Here is a 20,921-nt window from a genome sequence, read left to right on the forward strand (position 1 = left end):
GTCTTCAAAGGGATCTGAAATATCTGTTCTCAGATTCCACAGAAATAAGGCTAGCAAAGAGATCCACGAAATACAGATGTAACCATGTGAGTGGAGGTCACATATCACAGAGCAGTTTCTCAGAGAGCATCTTTCCAAATTACATTTGGGGATATTTCCATTTTCACCATAGCTCTCTATGGGCTTCCAAATATAACTTTGACAATTCCACAAGAACTGTCTTAGCGAAAGGCTTCTTGAGGAGAAAGGTGTAACTCTGTGAGATGATTTCACAGAACACAAAGAAGTTTCTCAGAAAGCTTCTTTCTCTTTGTTATCGGAGGATATTTCCTTTGGCCCTATAGTCTTCAAAGGGATCCGAAATATCTGTTCTTAGATTCCACAGAAATAAGGCTAGCAAAGAGATCCACGAAATACAGATGTAACTCCGTGAGATGAATTAACAGAACACTAGGCAGTTTCTCAGAAAGCTTCTTTCGAGATTTCATCTGAGGACATTTACTTTTTCACCATAGCCCTCTATGGGCTTCCAAATATCACTTTGCCAATTCCACAAGAACTGTCTTAGCGAAAGGCTTCTTGAGGGGAAAGCTGTAACTCTGTGAGATGATTTCACAGAACACAAAGAAGTTTCTCAGAAAGCTTCTTTCTCTTTGTTATCGGAGGATATTTCCTTTGGCCCTATAGTCTTCAAAGGGATCCGAAATATCTGTTCTCAGATTCCACAGAAATAAGGCTAGCAAAGAGATCCACGAAATACAGATGTAACTCAGTGAGATGAATTAACAGAACACTAAGCAGTTTCTCAGAAAGCTTCTTTCCAGATTTCATCAGAGGATATTTCCCTTTTCACCATAGCCCTCTATGGGCTTCCAAATATCACTTTGCCAATTCCACAAGAACTGTCTTAGCGAAAGGCTTCTCGAGGGGAAAGCAGTGACTCTGTGAGATGATTTCACAGAAGACAAAGAAGTTTCTCAGAAAGCTTCCTTCTCTTTGTTATTGGAGGATATTTCCTTTGGCCCTGCAGTCTTCAAAGGGATCCGAAATATCTGTTCTCAGATTCCACAGAAATAAGGCTAGCAAACAGATCCACGAAATACAGATGTAACCCTGTGAGTGGAAGTCACCCATCACAGAGCAGTTTCTCAGAAAGCTTCTTTCCAAATTTCATTTGAGGATATTTCCTTTTTCACCCTAGCCCTCTATGGGCTTCCAAATATCCCTTTGCCAATACCACAAGAACTGTCTTAGTCAAAGGCTTCTTGAGGGGAAAGCTGTAACTCTGTGAGATGAATTCACAGAACACAAAGAGGTTTCTCAGAAAGCCTCTTTCTCTTTGTTATCGGGGGATATTTCCTTTGGCCCTATAGTCTTCATAGGGATCCGAAATATCTGTTCTCAGATTCAACAGAAATAAGCCTAGCAAAGAGATAAACGAAATACAGATGTAACTCTGTGAGATGAATTAACAGAACACTAAGCAGTTTCTCAGAAAGCTTCTTTGCAGATTTCATCTGAGGATATTTCCTTTTTCACCATAGCCCTCCATGGGCTTCCAAACGTCACTTTGCCAATTCCACAAGAACTGTCTTAGCGAAAGGCTTCTTGAGGAGAAAGGTGTAACTCTGTGAGATGATTTCACAGAACACAAAGAAGTTTCTCAGAAAGCTTTTTCTCTTTGTTATCGGAGGATATTTCCTTTGGCCCTATAGTCTTCAAAGGGATCCGAAATATCTGTTCTCAGATTCCACAGAAATAAGGCTAGCAAAGAGATCCACGAAATACAGATGTAACCCTGTGAGTGGAAGTCACACATCACAGAGCAGGTTCTCAGAAAGCATCTTTCCAAATTTCATTTGAGGATATTTCCTTTTTCACCATGGCCCTCTATAGGCTTCCAAATATCACTTTGCCAATTCCACAAGAACTGTCTTAGCGAAAGGCTTCTTGAGGGGAAAGCTGTAACTCTGTGAGATGATTTCACAGAACACAAAGAAGTTTCTCAGAAAGCTTCTTTCTCTTTTTTATCGGAGGATATTTCCTTTGGCCCTATATTCTTCACAGGGATCCGAAATATCTGTTCTCAGATTCCACAGAAATAAGGCTAGCAAAGAGATCCACGAAATACAGATGTAACTCTGTGAGTGGAAGTCACACATCACAGAGCAGTTTCTCAGAAAGCTTCTTTCCAGATTTCATCTGAGGATATTTCCTTTTTCACCATAACCCTCTATGGGCTTCCAAATATCACTTTGCCAATTCCACAAGAACTGTATTCGCGAGAGGCTTCTTGAATGGAAAGGTGTAACTCTGTGAGATGATTTCACAGAACACAAAGAAGTTTCTCAGAAAGCTTCTTTCTCTTTGTTATCGGAGGATATTTCCTTTGGCTTGTAGTCTTCAAAGGGATCCGAAATATCTGTTCTCAGATTCCACAGAAATAAGGCTAGAAAAGAGATCCACGAAATACAGATGTAACTCTGTGAGATGAATTAACAGAACACTAAGAAGTTTCTCAGAAAGCTTCTTTCCAGATTTCATCTGAGGATATTTCCTTTTTCACCATAGCCCTCTATGGGCTTCCAAATATCACTTTGCCAATTCCACAAGAACTGTCTTAGCGAAAGGCTTCATGAGGGGAAAGCTGTAACTCTGTGAGATGATTTCACCGAACACAAAGAAGTTTCTCAGAAAGCTCCTTTCTCTTTGTATCGGAGGATATTTCCTTTGGCCCTATGTCTTCAAAGGCATCTGAAATATCTGTTCTGAGATTCCACAGAAATAAGGCTAGCAAAGAGATCCACGAAATAGAGATGTAACCCTGTGAGTGGAAGTCACACATCACAGAGCAGTTTCTCAGAAAGCATCTTTCCAAATTACATTTGGGGATATTTCCATTTTCACCATAGCCCTCTATGGGCTTCCAAATATCACTTTGACAATTCCACAAGAACTGTCTTAGCGAAAGGCTTCTTGAGGGGAAAGCTGTAACTCTGGGAGATGATTTCACAGAACACAAAGAAGTTTCTCGGAAAGCTTTTTTCTCTTTGTTATCGGAGGATATTTCCTTTGGCCCTATAGTCTTCAAAAGGATCCGAAATATCTGTTCTCAGATTCCACATATATAAGGCTAGCAAAGAGATCCACGAAATACAGATGTAACTCTGTGAGATGAATTAACAGAACACTAAGCAGTTTCTCCGAAAGCTTCTTTGCAGGTTTCATCTGAGGATATTTCCTTTTTCACCATAGCCCTCTATGGGCTTCCAAATATCACTTTGCCAATTGCACAAGAACTGTCTTAGCGAAAGGCATCTTGAGGGGAAAGCTGTAACTCAGTGAGATGATTTCAAAGAACACAAACAGGAGGGGGCGGAGCAACATGGCAGAATAGGACCAGCTCCAGTCTCCAACTCCCAGCGCCAGTGACACAGAAGACCGGTGATTTCTGCATTTTCAACTGAGGTACTGGGTTCATCTCACTGGGGAGTGCCGGACGATCGGTGCTGGTCAGCTGCTGCAGCCCGACCAGCAAGAGCTGAAGCAGGGCGAGGCATCGCCTCACCTGGGAAGCGCAAGGGGGAAGGGAATCCCTTTTCCTAGCCAGGGGAACTGAGACACACAACACCTGGAAAATCGGGTAACTCCCACCCCAATACTGCGCTTTAAAGCAAACCGGCACACCAGGAAATCATATCCCACACCTGGCCGGGAGGGTCCCACACCCACGGAGCCTCCCTCATTGCTAGCACAGCAGTCTGTGATCTACCGGCAAGGCAGCAGCGAGGCTGGGGGAGGGGCGCCCGCCATTGCTGAGGCTTAAGTAGGTAAACAAAGCTGCTGGGAAGCTCGAACTGGGTGGAGCTCACAGCAGCTCAAGGAAACCTGCCTGTCTCTGTAGACTCCACCTCTGGGGACAGGGCAATATAAACACAGCCGAAACCTCTGCAGACGCAAACGACTCTGTCTGACAGCTTTGAAGAGAGCAGTGGATCTCCCAACACGGAGGTTGAGATCTGAGAAGGGACAGACTCCCTGCTCAAGTGGGTCCCTGACCCCTGAGTAGCCTAACTGGGAGACATCCCCCACTAGGGGCAGTCTGACACCCTACACCTCACAGGGTGGAGTACACCCATGAGAGGAAGCTTCCAAAGCAAGAATCAGACAGGTACACTCGCTGTTCAGAAATATTCTATCTTCTGCAGCCTCTGCTGCTGATACCCAGGCAAACAGGGTCTGGAGTGGACCTCAAGCAATCTCCAACAGACCTACAGCTGAGGGTCCTGACTGTTAAAAGGAAAACTATCAAACAGGAAGGACACCTACACCAAAACCCCATCAGTACATCACCATCATCAAAGACCAGAGGCAGATAAAACCACAAAGATGGGGAAAAAGCAGGGCAGAAAAGCTGGAAATTCAAAAAATAAGAGCGCATCTCCCCCGGCAAAGGAGCGCAGCTCATCGCCAGCAACGGATCAAAGCTGGACGGAGAATGACTTTGACGAGATGAGAGAAGAAGGCTTCAGTCCATCAAATTTCTCAGAGCTAAAGGAGGAATTACGTACCCAGCGCAAAGAAACTAAAAATCTTGAAAAAAAAGTGGAAGAATTGATGGCTAGAGTAATTAATGCAGAGAAGGTCCTAAACGAAATGAAAGAGATGAAAACCATGACACGAGAAATACGTGACAAATGCACAAGCTTCAGTAACCGACTCGATCAATTGGAAGAAAGAGTATCTGCGATTGAGGATCAAATGAATGAAATGAAGCGAGAAGAGAAACCAAAAGAAAAAAGAAGAAAAAGAAATGAACAAAGCCTGCAAGAAGTATGGGATTATGTAAAAAGACCAAATCTACGTCTGATTGGGGTGCCTGAAAGTGAGGGGGAAAATGGAACCAAGTTGGAAAACACTCTTCAGGATATCATCCAGGAGAACTTCCCCAACCTAGTAGGGCAGGCCAACATTCAAATCCAGGAAATACAGAGAACGCCACAAAGATACTCCTCGAGAAGAGCAACTCCAAGACACATAATTGCCAGATTCACCAAAGTTGAAATGAAGGAAAAAATCTTAAGGGCAGCCAGAGAGAAAGGTCGGGTTACCCACAAAGGGAAGCCCATCAGACTAACAGCAGATCTCTCGGCAGAAACTCTACAAGCCAGAAGAGAGTGGGGGCCAATATTCAACATTCTTAAAGAAAAGAATTTTAAACCCAGAATTTCATATCCAGCCAAACTAAGTTTCATAAGTGAAGGAGAAATAAAATCCTTTACAGATAAGCAAATGCTTAGAGATTTTGTCACCACTAGGCCTGCCTTACAAGAGACCCTGAAGGAAGCACTAAACATGGAAAGGAACAACCAGTACCAGCCATTGCAAAAACATGCCAAAATGTAGAGACCATTGAGGCTAGGAAGAAACTGCATCAACTAACGAGCAAAATAACCAGTTAATATCACAATGGCAGGATCAAGTTCACACATAACAATCTTAACCTTAAATGTAAATGGACTAAATGCTCCAATTAAAAGACACAGACTGGCAAACTGGATAAAGAGTCAAGACCCATCAGTCTGCTGTATTCAGGAGACCCATCTCACACGCAGAGACATACATAGGCTCAAAATAAAGGGATGGAGGAAGATTTACCAAGCAAATGGAGAACAAAAAAAAGCGGGGGTTGCAATACTAGTCTCTGATAAAACAGACTTTAAACCATCAAAGATCAAAAGAGACAAAGAAGGCCATTACATAATGGTAAAGGGATCAATTCAACAGGAAGAGCTAACTATCCTAAATATATATGCACCCAATACAGGAGCACCCAGATTCATAAAGCAAGTCCTTAGTGACTTACAAAGAGACTTAGACTCCCATACAATAATAATGGGAGACTTCAACACTCCACTGTCAACATTAGACAGATCAACGAGACAGAAAGTTAATAAGGATATCCAGGAATTGAACTCATCTCTGCAGCAAGCAGACCTAATAGACATCTATAGAACTCTCCACCCCAAATCAACAGAATATACATTCTTCTCAGCACCACATCGTACTTACTCCAAAATCGACCACGTAATTGGAAGTAAAGCACTCCTCAGCAAATGTACAAGAACAGAAATTATAACAAACTGTCTCTCAGACCACAGTGCAATCAAACTAGAACTCAGGACTAAGAAACTCAATCAAAACCGCTCAACTACATGGAAACTGAACAACCTGCTCCTGAATGACTACTGGGTACATAACGAAATGAAGGCAGAAATAAAGATGTTCTTTGAAACCAATGAGAACAAAGATACAACATACCAGAATCTCTGGGACACATTTAAAGCAGTGTGTAGAGGGAAATTTATAGCACTAAATGCCCACAAGAGAAAGCAGGAAAGATCTAAAATTGACACTCTAACATCGAAATTAAAAGAACTAGAGAAGCAAGAGCAAACACATTCGAAAGCTAGCAGAAGGCTAGAAATAACTAAGATCAGAGCAGAACTGAAGGAGATAGAGACACAAAAAACTCTCCAAAAAATCAATGAATCCAGGAGTTGGTTTTTTGAAAAGATCAACAAAATTGACAGACCACTAGCAAGACTAATAAAGAAGAAAAGAGAGAAGAATCAAATCGACGCAATTAAAAATGATAAAGGGGATATCACCACCGACCCCACAGAAATACAAACTACCATCAGAGAATACTATAAACACCTCTACGCAAATAAACTGGAAAATCTAGAAGAAATGGATAATTTCCTGGACACTTACACTCTTCCAAGACTAAACCAGGAAGAAGTTGAATCCCTGAATAGACCAATAGCAGGCTCTGAAATTGAGGCAATAATTAATAGCCTACCAACCAAAAAAAGTCCAGGACCAGATGGATTCACAGCTGAATTATACCAGAGGTACAAGGAGGAGTTGGTACCATTCCTTCTGAAACTATTCCAATCAATAGAAAAAGAGGGAATCCTCCCTAACTCATTTTATGAGGCCAATATCATCCTGATACCAAAGCCTGGCAGAGACACAACAAAAAAAGAGAATTTTAGACCAATATCCCTGATGAACATCGATGCAAAAATCCTCAATAAAATACTGGCAAACCGGATTCAGCAACACATCAAAAAGCTTATCCACCATGATCAAGTGGGCTTCATCCCTGGGATGCAAGGCTGGTTCAACATTCGCAAATCAATAAACATAATCCAGCATATAAACAGAACCAAAGACAAGAACCACATGATTATCTCAATAGATGCAGAAAAGGCTTTTGACAAAATTCAACAGCCCTTCATGCTAAAAACGCTCAATAAATTTGGTATTGATGGAACGTACCTCAAAATCATAAGAGCTATTTATGACAAACCCACAGCCAATATCAAACTGAATGGGCAAAAACTGGAAAAATTCCCTTTGAAAACTGGCACAAGACAGGGATGCCCTCTCTCACCACTCCTATTCAACATAGTGTTGGAAGTTCTGGCTAGGGCAATTAGGCAAGAGAAAGAAATCAAGGGTATTCAGTTAGGAAAAGAAGAAGTCAAACTGTCCCTGTTTGCAGATGACATGATTGTATATTTAGAAAACCCCATTGTCTCAGCCCAAAATCTCCTTAAGCTGATAAGCAACTTCAGCAAAGTCTCAGGATACAAAATTAATGTGCAAAAATCACAAGCATTCTTATACACCAGTAACAGACAAACAGAGAGCCAAATCAGGAATGAACTTCCATTCACAATTGCTTCAAAGAGAATCAAATACCTAGGAATCCAACTTACAAGGGATGAAAAGGACCTCTTCAAGGACAACTACAAACCACTGCTCAGTGAAATAAAAGAGGACACAAACAAATGGAAGAACATACCATGCTCATGGATAGGAAGAATCAATATCGTGAAAATGGCCATACTGCCCAAGGTAATTTATAGATTCAATGCCATCCCCATCAAGCTACCAATGAGTTTCTTCACAGAATTGGAAAAAACTGCTTTAAAGTTCATATGGAACCAAAAAAGAGCCCGCATCTCCAAGACAATCCTAAGTCAAAAGAACAAAGCTGGAGGCATCACGCTACCTGACTTCAAACTATACTACAAGGCTACAGTAACCAAAACAGCATGGTACTGGTACCAAAACAGAGATATAGACCAATGGAACAGAACAGAGTCCTCAGAAATAATACCACACATCTACAGCCATCTGATCTTTGACAAACCTGAGAGAAACAAGAAATGGGGAAAGGATTCCCTATTTAATAAATGGTGCTGGGAAAATTGGCTAGCCATAAGTAGAAAGCTGAAACTGGATCCATTCCTTACTCCTTATACGAAAATTAATTCAAGATGGATTAGAGACTTAAATGTTAGACCTAATACCATAAAAATCCTAGAGGAAAACCTAGGTAGTACCATTCAGGACATAGGCATGGGCAAAGACTTCATGTCTAAAACACCAAAAGAAACGGCAGCAAAAGCCCAAATTGACAAATGGGATCTCATTAAACTAAAGAGCTTCTGCACAGCAAAAGAAACTACCATCAGAGTAAACAGGCAACCTACAGAATGGGAGAAAATTTTTGCAATCTACTCATCTGACAAAGGGCTAATATCCAGAACCTACAAAGAACTCAAACAAATTTACAAGAAAAAAACAAACAACCCCATCAAAAAGTGGGCAAAGGATATGAACAGACATTTCTCAAAAGAAGACATTCATACAGCCAACAGACACATGAAAAAATGCTCATCATCACTGGCCATCAGAGAAATGCAAATCAAAACCACAATGAGATACCATCTCACACCAGTTAGAATGGCGATCATTAAAAAGTCAGGAAACAACAGGTGCTGGAGAGGATGTGGAGAAATAGGAACACTTTTACACTGTTGGTGGGATTGTAAATTAGTTCAACCATTATGGAAAACAGTATGGCGATTCCTCAAGGATCTAGAACTAGATGTACCATATGACCCAGCCATCCCATTACTGGGTATATATCCAAAGGATTATAAATTATGCTGCTATAAAGACACATGCACTCGTATGTTTATTGCAGCACTATTCACAATAGCAATGACTTGGAATCAACCCAAATGTCCATCAGTGACAGATTGGATTAAGAAAATGTGGCACATATACACCATGGAATACTATGCAGCAATCAAAAAGGATGAGTTTGCGTCCTTTGTAGGGACATGGATGCAGCTGGAAACCATCATTCTTAGCAATCTATCACAAGAACAGAAAACCAAACACCGCATGTTCTCACTCATAGGTGGTAACTGAACAATGAGATCACTTGGACTCAGGAAGGGGAACATCTCACACAGGGGCCTGTCCTGGGGAGGGGGGAGGGGGGAGGGATTGCATTGGAAGTTATACCTGATGTAAATGACAAGTTGATGGGTGCAGCACACCAACATGGAACAAGTATACATATGTAACAAACCTGCACGTTATGCACATGTACCCTACAACTTAAAGTATAATAATAAATAAATTAAAAAAAAAAAACAAAACACAAAGAACACAAAGAAGTTTGTCAGAAAGCTTCTTTCTCTTTGTTATCAGAGGATATTTCCTTTGGCCCTATAGTCTTCAAAGGGATCCGGAATATCTGTTCTCAGATTCCACAGAAATAAGGCTAGCAAAGAGATACACGAAATACAGATGTAACTCTGTGAGATGAATTAAAAGAACACTAAGAAGTTTCTCAGAAAGCTTCTTTCCAGATTTCATCTGAGGATATTTCCTTTTTCACCATAGCCCTCTATGGGCTTCCAAATATCACTTTGCCAATTCCACAAGAACTGTCTTAGCGAAAGGCTTCTTGAGGGGAAAGCAGTAACTCTGTGAGATGATTTCACAGAACACAAAGAAGTTTCTCAGAAAGCTTCTTTCTCTTTGTTATCGGAGGATATTTCCTTTGGCCCTATAGTCTTCAAAGGGATCCGAAATATCTGTTTTCAGATTCCACAGAAATAAGGCTAGCAAAGTGATCCACGAAATACAGATGTAACTCTGTAATATGAATTAACAGAACACTAAGCAGTTTCTCAGAAATCTTCTTTCCAGATTTCATCTGAGGATATTTCCTTTTTCACCATAGCCCTCTATGGGCGTCCAAATATCACTTTGCCAATTCCACAAGAACTGTCTTAGCGAAAGGCTTCTTGAGGGGAAAGCTATAAATCTGTGAGATGATTTCACAGAACACAAAGAAGTTTCTCAGAAAGCTTCTTTCTCTTTGTTATCGGAGGATATTTCCTTGGCCCTATAGTCTTCAAAGGGATCCGAAATATCTGTTCTCAGATTCCACAGATATAAGGCTGGCAAAGAGATCCACGAAATACAGATGTAACTCTGTGAGATGAATAAACAGAACACTAAGCAGTTTCTCAGAAAGCTTCTTTCCAGATTTCATCTGAGGATATTTCCTTTTTCACCATAGCCCTCTATGGGCTTCCAAATATCACTTTGCCAATACCACAAGAACTGTCTTTGTCAAAGGCTTCTTGAGGGGAAAGCTGTAACTCTGTGAGATGATTTTACAGAACACAAAGAAGTTTCTCAGAAAGCTTCTTTCTATTTGTTATCGGAGGATATTTCCTTTGGCCCTATAGTCTTCAAAAGGATCCGAAATATCTGTTCTCAGATTCCACAGAAATAAGGCTAGCAAAGAGATCCACGAAATACAGATGTAACTCTGTGAGTGGAAGTCACACATCACAGAGCAGTTTCTCAGAAAACTTCTTTCCAGATTTCATCTGAGGATATTTCCTTTTTCACCATAGCCCTCTATGGGCTTCCAAACATCACTTTGCCAATTCCACAAGAAATGTCTTAGCGAAAGGCTTCTTGAGGGGAAAGCTGTATCTCTGTGAGATGATTTCACAGAACACAAAGAAGTTTCTCAGAAAGCTTCTTTCTCTTTGTTATCGGAGGATATTTCCTTTGGCCCTATAGTCTTCAAAGGGATCCGAAATATCTGTTCTCAGATTCCACAGAAATAAGGCTACCAAAGAGATCCACGAAATAGAGATGTAACTCTGTGAGACGAATTAAAAGAACACTAAGCATTTTCACAGAAAGCGTCTTTACAGATTTCATCTGAGGATATTTCCCTTTTCACCATAGCCCTCTATGGGCTTCCAAATATCACTTTGCCAATTCCACAAGAACTGTCTTAGCGAAAGGCTTCTAGAGGGGAAAGCTGTAACTCTGTGAGATGATTTCACAGAACACAAAGAAGTTTCTCAGAAAGCTTCTTTCTCTTTGTTATCGGAGGATATTTCCTTTGGCCCTATTTTCTTCAAAGGGATCCGAAATATCTGTTCTCAGATTCCACAGAAAGAAGGCTAGTAAAGAGATCCACAAAATACAGATGTAACCCTGTGAGTGCAAGTCACACATCACAGAGCAGTTTCTCAGAAAGCTTCTTTCCAAATTTCATTTGAGGATATTTCCTTTTTCACCATAGCCCTTTATGGGCTTCCAAATATCACTTTGCCAATTCCACAAGAACTGTCTTAGCGAAAGGCTTCTTGAAGGGAAAGCTGTAACTCTTTGAGATGATTTCACAGAACACAAAGAAGTTTCTCAGAAAGCTTCTTTCTCTTTGTTATCGGAGGATATTTCCGTTGGCCCTATAGTCTTCAAAGGGATCCGAAATATCTGTTCTCAGATTCCACAGAAATAAGGCTAGCAAAGCGATCCACGAAATACAGTTGTAACTCTGTGAGATGAATTAACAGAACACTAAGCAGTTTCTCAGAAAGCTTCTTTCCAGATTTCATCTGAGGATATTTCCTTTTTCACCATAGCCCTCTATGGGCTTCCAAATATCACTTTGCCAATTCCACAAGAACTGTCTTAGCGAAAGGCTTCTTGAGAGGAAAGCTATAAATCTGTGAGATGATTTCACAGAACACAAAGAAGTTTCTCAGAAAGCTTCTTTCTCTTTGTTATCGGAGGATATTTCCTTGGCCCTATAGTCTTCAAAGGGATCCGAAATATCTGTTCTCAGATTCCACAGAGAGAAGGCTGGCAAAGAGATCCACGAAATACAGATGTAACTCTGTGAGATGAATAAAGAGAACACTAAGCAGTTTCTCAGAAAACTTCTTTCCAGATTTCATTTGAGGATATTTCCTTTTTCACCATAGCCCTCTAAGGGCTTCCAAATATCACTTTGCCAATACCACAAGAACTGTCTTAGTCAAAGGCTTCTTGAGGGGAAAGCTGTAACTCTGTGAGATGATTTTACAGAACACAAAGAAGTTTCTCAGAAAGATTCTTTCTATTTGTTATTGGAGGATATTTCCTTTGGCCCTATAGTCTTCAAAAGGATCCGAAATATCTGTTCTCAGATTCCACAGAAATAAGGCTAGCAAAGAGATCCACGAAATACAGATGTAATTCTGTGAGTGGAAGTCACACATCGCAGAGCAGTTTCTCAGAAAACTTCTTTCCAGATTTCATCTGAGGATATTTCCTTTTTCACCATAGCCCTCTATGGGCTTCCAAATATCACTGTGCCAATTCCACAAGAACTGTCATAGCGAAAGTCTTCTTGAGGGGAAAGCTGTAACTCTATGAGATGATTTCACAGAACACAAAGAAGTTCCTCAGAAAGCTTCTTTCTCTTTGTTATCGGAGGATATTTCCTTTGGCCCTATAGTCCTCAAAGGGATCCGAAATATCTGTTCTCAGATTCCACAGAAATAAGGCTAGCAAAGAGATCCACGAAATACAGATGTAACTCTGTGAGATGAATTAACAGAACACTAAGCAGTTTCTCAGAAAGCTTCTTTCCAGATTTCAATGAGGATATTTCCTTCTTCACCATAGCCCTCTATGGGCTTCCAAATATCACTTTGGAATTCCACAACAACTGTCTTAGCGAAAGGCTTCTTGAGGGGAAAGCTATAACTCTGTGAGATGATTTCACAGAACACAAAGAAGTTTCTCAGAAAGTTTCTTTCTCTTTGTTATCGGAGGATATTTCATTGGCCCTATAGTCTTCAAAGGGATCCGAAATATCTGTTCTCAGATTCCACAGACATAAGGCTAGCAAAGAGATCCACGAAATACAGATATAACTCTGTGAGATGAATTAACAGAACACTAAGCAGTTTCTCAGAAAGCTTCTTTCCAGATTTCATCTGAGGATATTTCCTTTTTCACCATAGCCCTCTATGGGTTTCCAAATATCAGTCTTCCAATACCACAAGAACTGTCTTAGTCAAAGGCTTCTTGAGGTGAAAGCTGTAACTCTGTGAGATGATTTCACAGAACACAAAGAAGTTTCTCAGTAAGCCTCTTTCTCTTTGTTATCGGATTATATTTCCTTTGGCCCTATAGTCTTCCAAAGGATCCGAACATCTGTTCTCAGATTCCACAGAAATAAGGCTAGCAAAGAGATCCACGAAATACAGATGCAACTCTGTGAGTGGAAGTCACATATCACAGAGAAGTTTCTCAGAAAGTCTCGTCCAAGAATTCATCTGAGGATATTTCCTTTTTCAACGTAGCTCTCTATGGGCTTCCAAATATCACTTTGCCAATTCCACAAGAACTGTCTTAGCGAAATGCTTCTTGAGGAGAAAGCTGTAACTCTGTGAGATGATTTCACAGAACACAAAGAAGTTTCTCAGAAAGCTTCTTTCTCTTTGTCATCGGAGGATATTTCCTTTGGCCCTATAGTCTTCAAAGGGATCCGAAATATCTGTTCTCAGATTCCACAGAAATAAGGCTAGCAAAGAGATCCACGAAATACAGATGTAACTCTGTGAGATGAATTAACAGAACACTAAGCAGTTTCTCAGAAAGCTTCTTTCCAGATTTCAATGAGGATATTTCCTTCTTCACCATAGCCCTCTATGGGCTTCCAAATATCACTTTGGAATTCCACAACAACTGTCTTAGCGAAAGGCTTCTTGAGGGGAAAGCTATAACTCTGTGAGATGATTTCACAGAACACAAAGAAGTTTCTCAGAAAGTTTCTTTCTCTTTGTTATCGGAGGATATTTCATTCGCCCTATAGTCTTCAAAGGGATCCGAAATATCTGTTCTCAGATTCCACAGACATAAGGCTAGCAAAGAGATCCACGAAATACAGATATAACTCTGTGAGATGAATTAACAGAACACTAAGCAGTTTCTCAGAAAGCTTCTTTCCAGACTTCATCTGAGGATATTTCCTTTTTCACCATAGCCCTCTATGGGCTTCCAAATATCACTTTGCCAATACCATAAGAACTGTCTTAGCGAAAGGCTTCTTGAGGGGAAAGCTGTAACTCTGTGAGATGATTTCACAGAACACAAAGAAGTTTCTCAGAAAGCTTCTTTCTCTTTCTTATCGGAGGATATTTCCTTTGGCCCTATAGTCTTCAAAGGGATCCGAAATATCAGTTCTCAGATTCCACAGAAATAAGGCTAGCAAAGAGATCCACGAAATACAGATGTAACTCTGTGAGTGGAAGTCACACATTACAGAGCAGTTTCTCAGAAAGCTTCCTTCCAGATTTCATCTGAGGATATTTCCTTTTTCACCATAGCCCTCTATGGGCTTCAAAACATCACTTTGCCAATTCCACAAGAAATGTCTTAGCGAAAGGCTTCTTGAGGGGAAAGCTGTAACTCTGTGAGATGATTTTACAGAACACAAAGAAGTTTCTCAGAAAGCTTCTTTCTCTTTGTTATCGGAGGATATTTCCTTTGGCCCTATAGTCTTCAAAAGTTTCCGAAATATCTCTTCTCAGATTCCACAGAAATAAGGCTAGTAAAGAGATCCACGACATACAGATGTAACTCTGTGAGATGAATTAACAGAACACTAAGCATTTTCTCAGAAAGCTTCTTTCCAGATTTCATCTGAGGATATTTCCCTTTTCACCATAGCCCTCTATAGGCTTCCAAATATCACTTTGCCAACACCACAAGAACTGTCTTAGCGAAAGGCTTCTTGAGGGGAAAGCTGTAACTCTGTGAGATGATTTCACAGAACACAAAGAAGTTTCTCAGAAAGCTTCTTTCTCTTTTTTATCGGAGGATATTTCCTTTGGCCCTATAGTCTTCAAAGGGATCCGAAATATCTGTTCTCAGATTCCACAGAAATAAGGCTAGCAAAGAGATCCACGAAATACAGTTGTAACCCTGTGAGTGGAAGTCATACATCACAGAGAAGTTTCTCAGAAAGCTTCTTTCCAGATTTCATCTGAGGATATTTCCTTTTTCACCATAGCCCTCTATGGGCTTCCAAATATCACTTTACCAATTCCACAAGAACTGTCTTAGCGAAAGGCTTCTTGAGGGGAAAGCTGTATCTCTGTGAGATGATTTCACAGAACACAAAGAAGTATCTCAGAAAGCTTCTTTCTCTTTGTTATCGGAGGATATTTCCTTTGGCCCTATAGTCTTCACAGGGATCCGAAATATCTGTTATCAGATTCCACAGAAATAAGGCTAGCAAAGAGAATCAAGAAATACAGATGTAACACTGTGAGTGGAAGTCACACATCACAGAGCAGTTTCTCAGAAAGCTTCTTTCCAAATTTCATTTTAGTACATTTCCTTTCTCACCATAGACCTCTAGGGGTTCCAAATATCACTTTGCCAATTCCACAAGAACTCTCTTAGCGAAGGCTTTTTGAGTGGAAAGCTTTAACTCCATGAGATGATTTCACAGAACACAAAGAAGTTTCTCAGAAAGCTTCTTTCTCTTTGTTATAGGAGGATATTTCCTTTGGCCCTATAGTCTTCAAAGGGATCTGAAATATCTCTGGTCAGATTCCACAGAAATAAGGCTAGCAAGGAGAACCACGAAATACAGATGGAACTCTGTGAGATGAATTAACAGAACACTAAGAAGTTTCTCAAAAACCTTCTTTCCAGATTTCATCTGAGGATATTCCCTTTTTCACCATAGCCCTCTATGGGCTTCCAAATGTCACTTTGCCAACTGCATAAGTACTGTCTTAGCGAAAGGCTTCTTGAGGGGAAAGCTGTAACTCTGTGAGATGATTTCACAGAACACAAAGAAGTTTGTCAGAAAGCTTCTTTCTCTTTGTTATCGGAGAATATTTCCCTTGGCCCTATAGTCTTCAAAGGGATCCGAATTATCTCTTCTCAGATTCCACAGAAATAAGGCTAGCAAAGAGATCCACGAAATACAGATGTAACTCTGTGAATGGAAGTCACACATCACAGAGGAGTTTCTCACAGAGCTTCTTTCCAGATTTCATCGGAGGATATTTCCTTTTTCAACATAGCCCTCTATGGGCTTCCAAATATCACTTTGCCAATTCCACAAGAACTGTCTTAGCGAAAGGCTTCTTCAGGGAAAAGCTGTAACTATGTGAGATGATTTCACAGAATACAAAGAAGTTTCTCAGAAAGCTTCTTTCTCTTTGTCATCGGAGGATATTTCCTTTGGCCCTATAGTCTTCAAAGGGATCCGAAATATCTGTTATAACATTCCACAGAAATAAGGCTAGCAATGAGATCCACGAAATACAGATGTAACTCTGTGAGATGAATTAACAGAACACTAAGCAGTTTCTCAGAAAGCTTCTTTCCAGATTTCATCAGAGGATATTTCCTTTTTCACCACAGCCCTCTATGGGCTTCCAAATATCGCTTTGCCAATAACACAAGAACTGTCTTAGTGAAAGGATTCTTCAGGGGAAAGCTGTAACTCTGTGAGATGATTTCACAGAACACAAAGAAGTTTCTCAGAAGCATCTTTCTCTTTGTTATCGGAGGATATTTCCTTTGGCCCTATAGTCTTCGAAGGGATCCGAAATATCTGTTCTCAGATTCCACAGAAATAAGGCTAGCAAAGAGATCCACGAAATCCAGATGTAACTCTGTGAGTGGAAGTCACACATCACAGAGCAGTTTCCCAGAAAGCTTCTTTCCAGATTTCATCTGAGGATATTTCCTTTTTCACCATAGCCCTCTATGGGCTTCCAAATATCACTTTGCCAATTCCACAAGAACTGTCTTAGCGAAAGACTTCTTGAGGGGAAAGCTGTAACTCTGTGAGATGATTTCGCAGAACACAAAGAAGTTTCTCAGAAAGCTTCTTTCTGTTTGTTATCAGAGGATACTTCCTTTGGCCCTATAGTCTTCAAAGGAATCCGAAATATCTGTTCTCAGATTCCACAGAAATAAGGCTAGCAAAGAGATCAACGAAATACAGATGTAACCCTGTGAGTGGAAGTCACACATCACAGAGCAGTTTCTCAGAAAGCTTCTTTCCAGATTTCATCTGAGGATATTTCGGTTTTCACCATAGCCCTCTATGGGCTTCCAAATATCACTTTGCCAATTCCACAAGAACTGTCTTATCGAAATGCTTCTTGAGGAGAAAGCTGTAACTCTGTGAGATGATTTCACAGAACACAAAGAAGTTTCTCAGAAAGCTTCTTTCTCTTTGTCATCGGAGGATATTTCCTTTGGCCCTATAGTCTTCAAAGGGATCCGAAATATCTGTTCTCAGATTCCACAGAAATAAGGCTAGCAAAGAGATCCACGAAATACAGATGTAACTCTGTGAGATGAATTAACAGAACACTAAGCAGTTTCTCAGAAAGCTTCTTTCCAGATTTCAATGAGGATATTTCCTTCTTCACCATAGCCCTCTATGGGCTTCCAAATATCACTTTGGAATTCCACAACAACTGTCTTAGCGAAAGGCTTCTTGAGGGGAAAGCTATAACTCTGTGAGATGATTTCACAGAACACAAAGAAGTTTCTCAGAAAGTTTCTTTCTCTTTGTTATCGGAGGATATTTCATTGGCCCTATAGTCTTCAAAGGGATCCGAAATATCTGTTCTCAGATTCCACAGACATAAGGCTAGCAAAGAGATCCACGAAATACAGATATAACTCTGTGAGATGAATTAACAGAACACTAAGCAGTTTCTCAGAAAGCTTCTTTCCAGATTTCATCTGAGGATATTTCCTTTTTCACCATAGCCCTCTATGGGTTTCCAAATATCAGTCTTCCAATACCACAAGAACTGTCTTAGTCAAAGGCTTCTTGAGGTGAAAGCTGTAACTCTGTGAGATGATTTCACAGAACACAAAGAAGTTTCTCAGTAAGCCTCTTTCTCTTTGTTATCGGATTATATTTCCTTTGGCCCTATAGTCTTCCAAAGGATCCGAACATCTGTTCTCAGATTCCACAGAAATAAGGCTAGCAAAGAGATCCACGAAATACAGATGCAACTCTGTGAGTGGAAGTCACATATCACAGAGAAGTTTCTCAGAAAGTCTCGTCCAAGAATTCATCTGAGGATATTTCCTTTTTCAACGTAGCTCTCTATGGGCTTCCAAATATCACTTTGCCAATTCCACAAGAACTGTCTTAGCGAAATGCTTCTTGAGGAGAAAGCTGTAACTCTGTGAGATGATTTCACAGAACACAAAGAAGTTTCTCAGAAAGCTTCTTTCTCTTTGTCATCGGAGGATATTTCCTTTGGCCCTATAGTCTTCAAAGGGATCCGAAATATCTGTTCTCAGATTCCACAGAAATAAGGCTAGCAAAGAGATCCACGAAATACAGATGTAACTCTGTGAGATGAATTAACAGAACACTAAGCAGTTTCTCAGAAAGCTTCTTTCCAGATTTCAATGAGGATATTTCCTTCTTCACCATAGCCCTCTATGGGCTTCCAAATATCACTTTGGAATTCCACAACAACTGTCTTAGCGAAAGGCTTCTTGAGGGGAAAGCTATAACTCTGTGAGATGATTTCACAGAACACAAAGAAGTTTCTCAGAAAGTTTCTTTCTCTTTGTTATCGGAGGATATTTCATTCGCCCTATAGTCTTCAAAGGGATCCGAAATATCTGTTCTCAGATTCCACAGACATAAGGCTAGCAAAGAGATCCACGAAATACAGATATAACTCTGTGAGATGAATTAACAGAACACTAAGCAGTTTCTCAGAAAGCTTCTTTCCAGACTTCATCTGAGGATATTTCCTTTTTCACCATAGCCCTCTATGGGCTTCCAAATATCACTTTGCCAATACCATAAGAACTGTCTTAGCGAAAGGCTTCTTGAGGGGAAAGCTGTAACTCTGTGAGATGATTTCACAGAACACAAAGAAGTTTCTCAGAAAGCTTCTTTCTCTTTCTTATCGGAGGATATTTCCTTTGGCCCTATAGTCTTCAAAGGGATCCGAAATATCAGTTCTCAGATTCCACAGAAATAAGGCTAGCAAAGAGATCCACGAAATACAGATGTAACTCTGTGAGTGGAAGTCACACATTACAGAGCAGTTTCTCAGAAAGCTTCCTTCCAGATTTCATCTGAGGATATTTCCTTTTTCACCATAGCCCTCTATGGGCTTCAAAACATCACTTTGCCAATTCCACAAGAAATGTCTTAGCGAAAGGCTTCTTGAGGGGAAAGCTGTAACTCTGTGAGATGATTTTACAGAACACAAAGAAGTTTCTCAGAAAGCTTCTTTCTCTTTGTTATCGGAGGATATTTCCTTTGGCCCTATAGTCTTCAAAAGTTTCCGAAATATCTCTTCTCAGATTCCACAGAAATAAGGCTAGTAAAGAGATCCACGACATACAGATGTAACTCTGTGAGATGAATTAACAGAACACTAAGCATTTTCTCAGAAAGCTTCTTTCCAGATTTCATCTGAGGATATTTCCCTTTTCACCATAGCCCTCTATAGGCTTCCAAATATCACTTTGCCAACACCACAAGAACTGTCTTAGCGAAAGGCTTCTTGAGGGGAAAGCTGTAACTCTGTGAGATGATTTCACAGAACACAAAGAAGTTTCTCAGAAAGCTTCTTTCTCTTTTTTATCGGAGGATATTTCCTTTGGCCCTATAGTCTTCAAAGGGATCCGAAATATCTGTTCTCAGATTCCACAGAAATAAGGCTAGCAAAGAGATCCACGAAATACAGTTGTAACCCTGTGAGTGGAAGTCATACATCACAGAGAAGTTTCTCAGAAAGCTTCTTTCCAGATTTCATCTGAGGATATTTCCTTTTTCACCATAGCCCTCTATGGGCTTCCAAATATCACTTTACCAATTCCACAAGAACTGTCTTAGCGAAAGGCTTCTTGAGGGGAAAGCTGTATCTCTGTGAGATGATTTCACAGAACACAAAGAAGTATCTCAGAAAGCTTCTTTCTCTTTGTTATCGGAGGATATTTCCTTTGGCCCTATAGTCTTCACAGGGATCCGAAATATCTGTTATCAGATTCCACAGAAATAAGGCTAGCAAAGAGAATCAAGAAATACAGATGTAACACTGTGAGTGGAAGTCACACATCACAGAGCAGTTTCTCAGAAAGCTTCTTTCCAAATTTCATTTTAGTACATTTCCTTTCTCACCATAGACCTCTAGGGGTTCCAAATATCACTTTGCCAATTCCACAAGAACTCTCTTAGCGAAGGCTTTTTGAGTGGAAAGCTTTAACTCCATGAGATGATTTCACAGAACACAAAGAAGTTTCTCAGAAAGCTTCTTTCTCTTTGTTATAGGAGGATATTTCCTTTGGCCCTATAGTCTTCAAAGGGATCTGAAATATCTCTGGTCAGATTCCACAGAAATAAGGCTAGCAAGGAGAACCACGAAATACAGATGGAACTCTGTGAGATGAATTAACAGAACACTAAGAAGTTTCTCAAAAACCTTCTTTCCAGATTTCATCTGAGGATATTCCCTTTTTCACCATAGCCCTCTATGGGCTTCCAAATGTCACTTTGCCAACTGCATAAGTACTGTCTTAGCGAAAGGCTTCTTGAGGGGAAAGCTGTAACTCTGTGAGATGATTTCACAGAACACAAAGAAGTTTGTCAGAAAGCTTCTTTCTCTTTGTTATCGGAGAATATTTCCCTTGGCCCTATAGTCTTCAAAGGGATCCGA

The sequence above is a fragment of the Macaca fascicularis genome, chromosome X (genome assembly GCF_037993035.2).
Source record: "Macaca fascicularis isolate 582-1 chromosome X, T2T-MFA8v1.1".
Classification (NCBI taxonomy): Eukaryota; Metazoa; Chordata; class Mammalia; order Primates; family Cercopithecidae; genus Macaca; species Macaca fascicularis.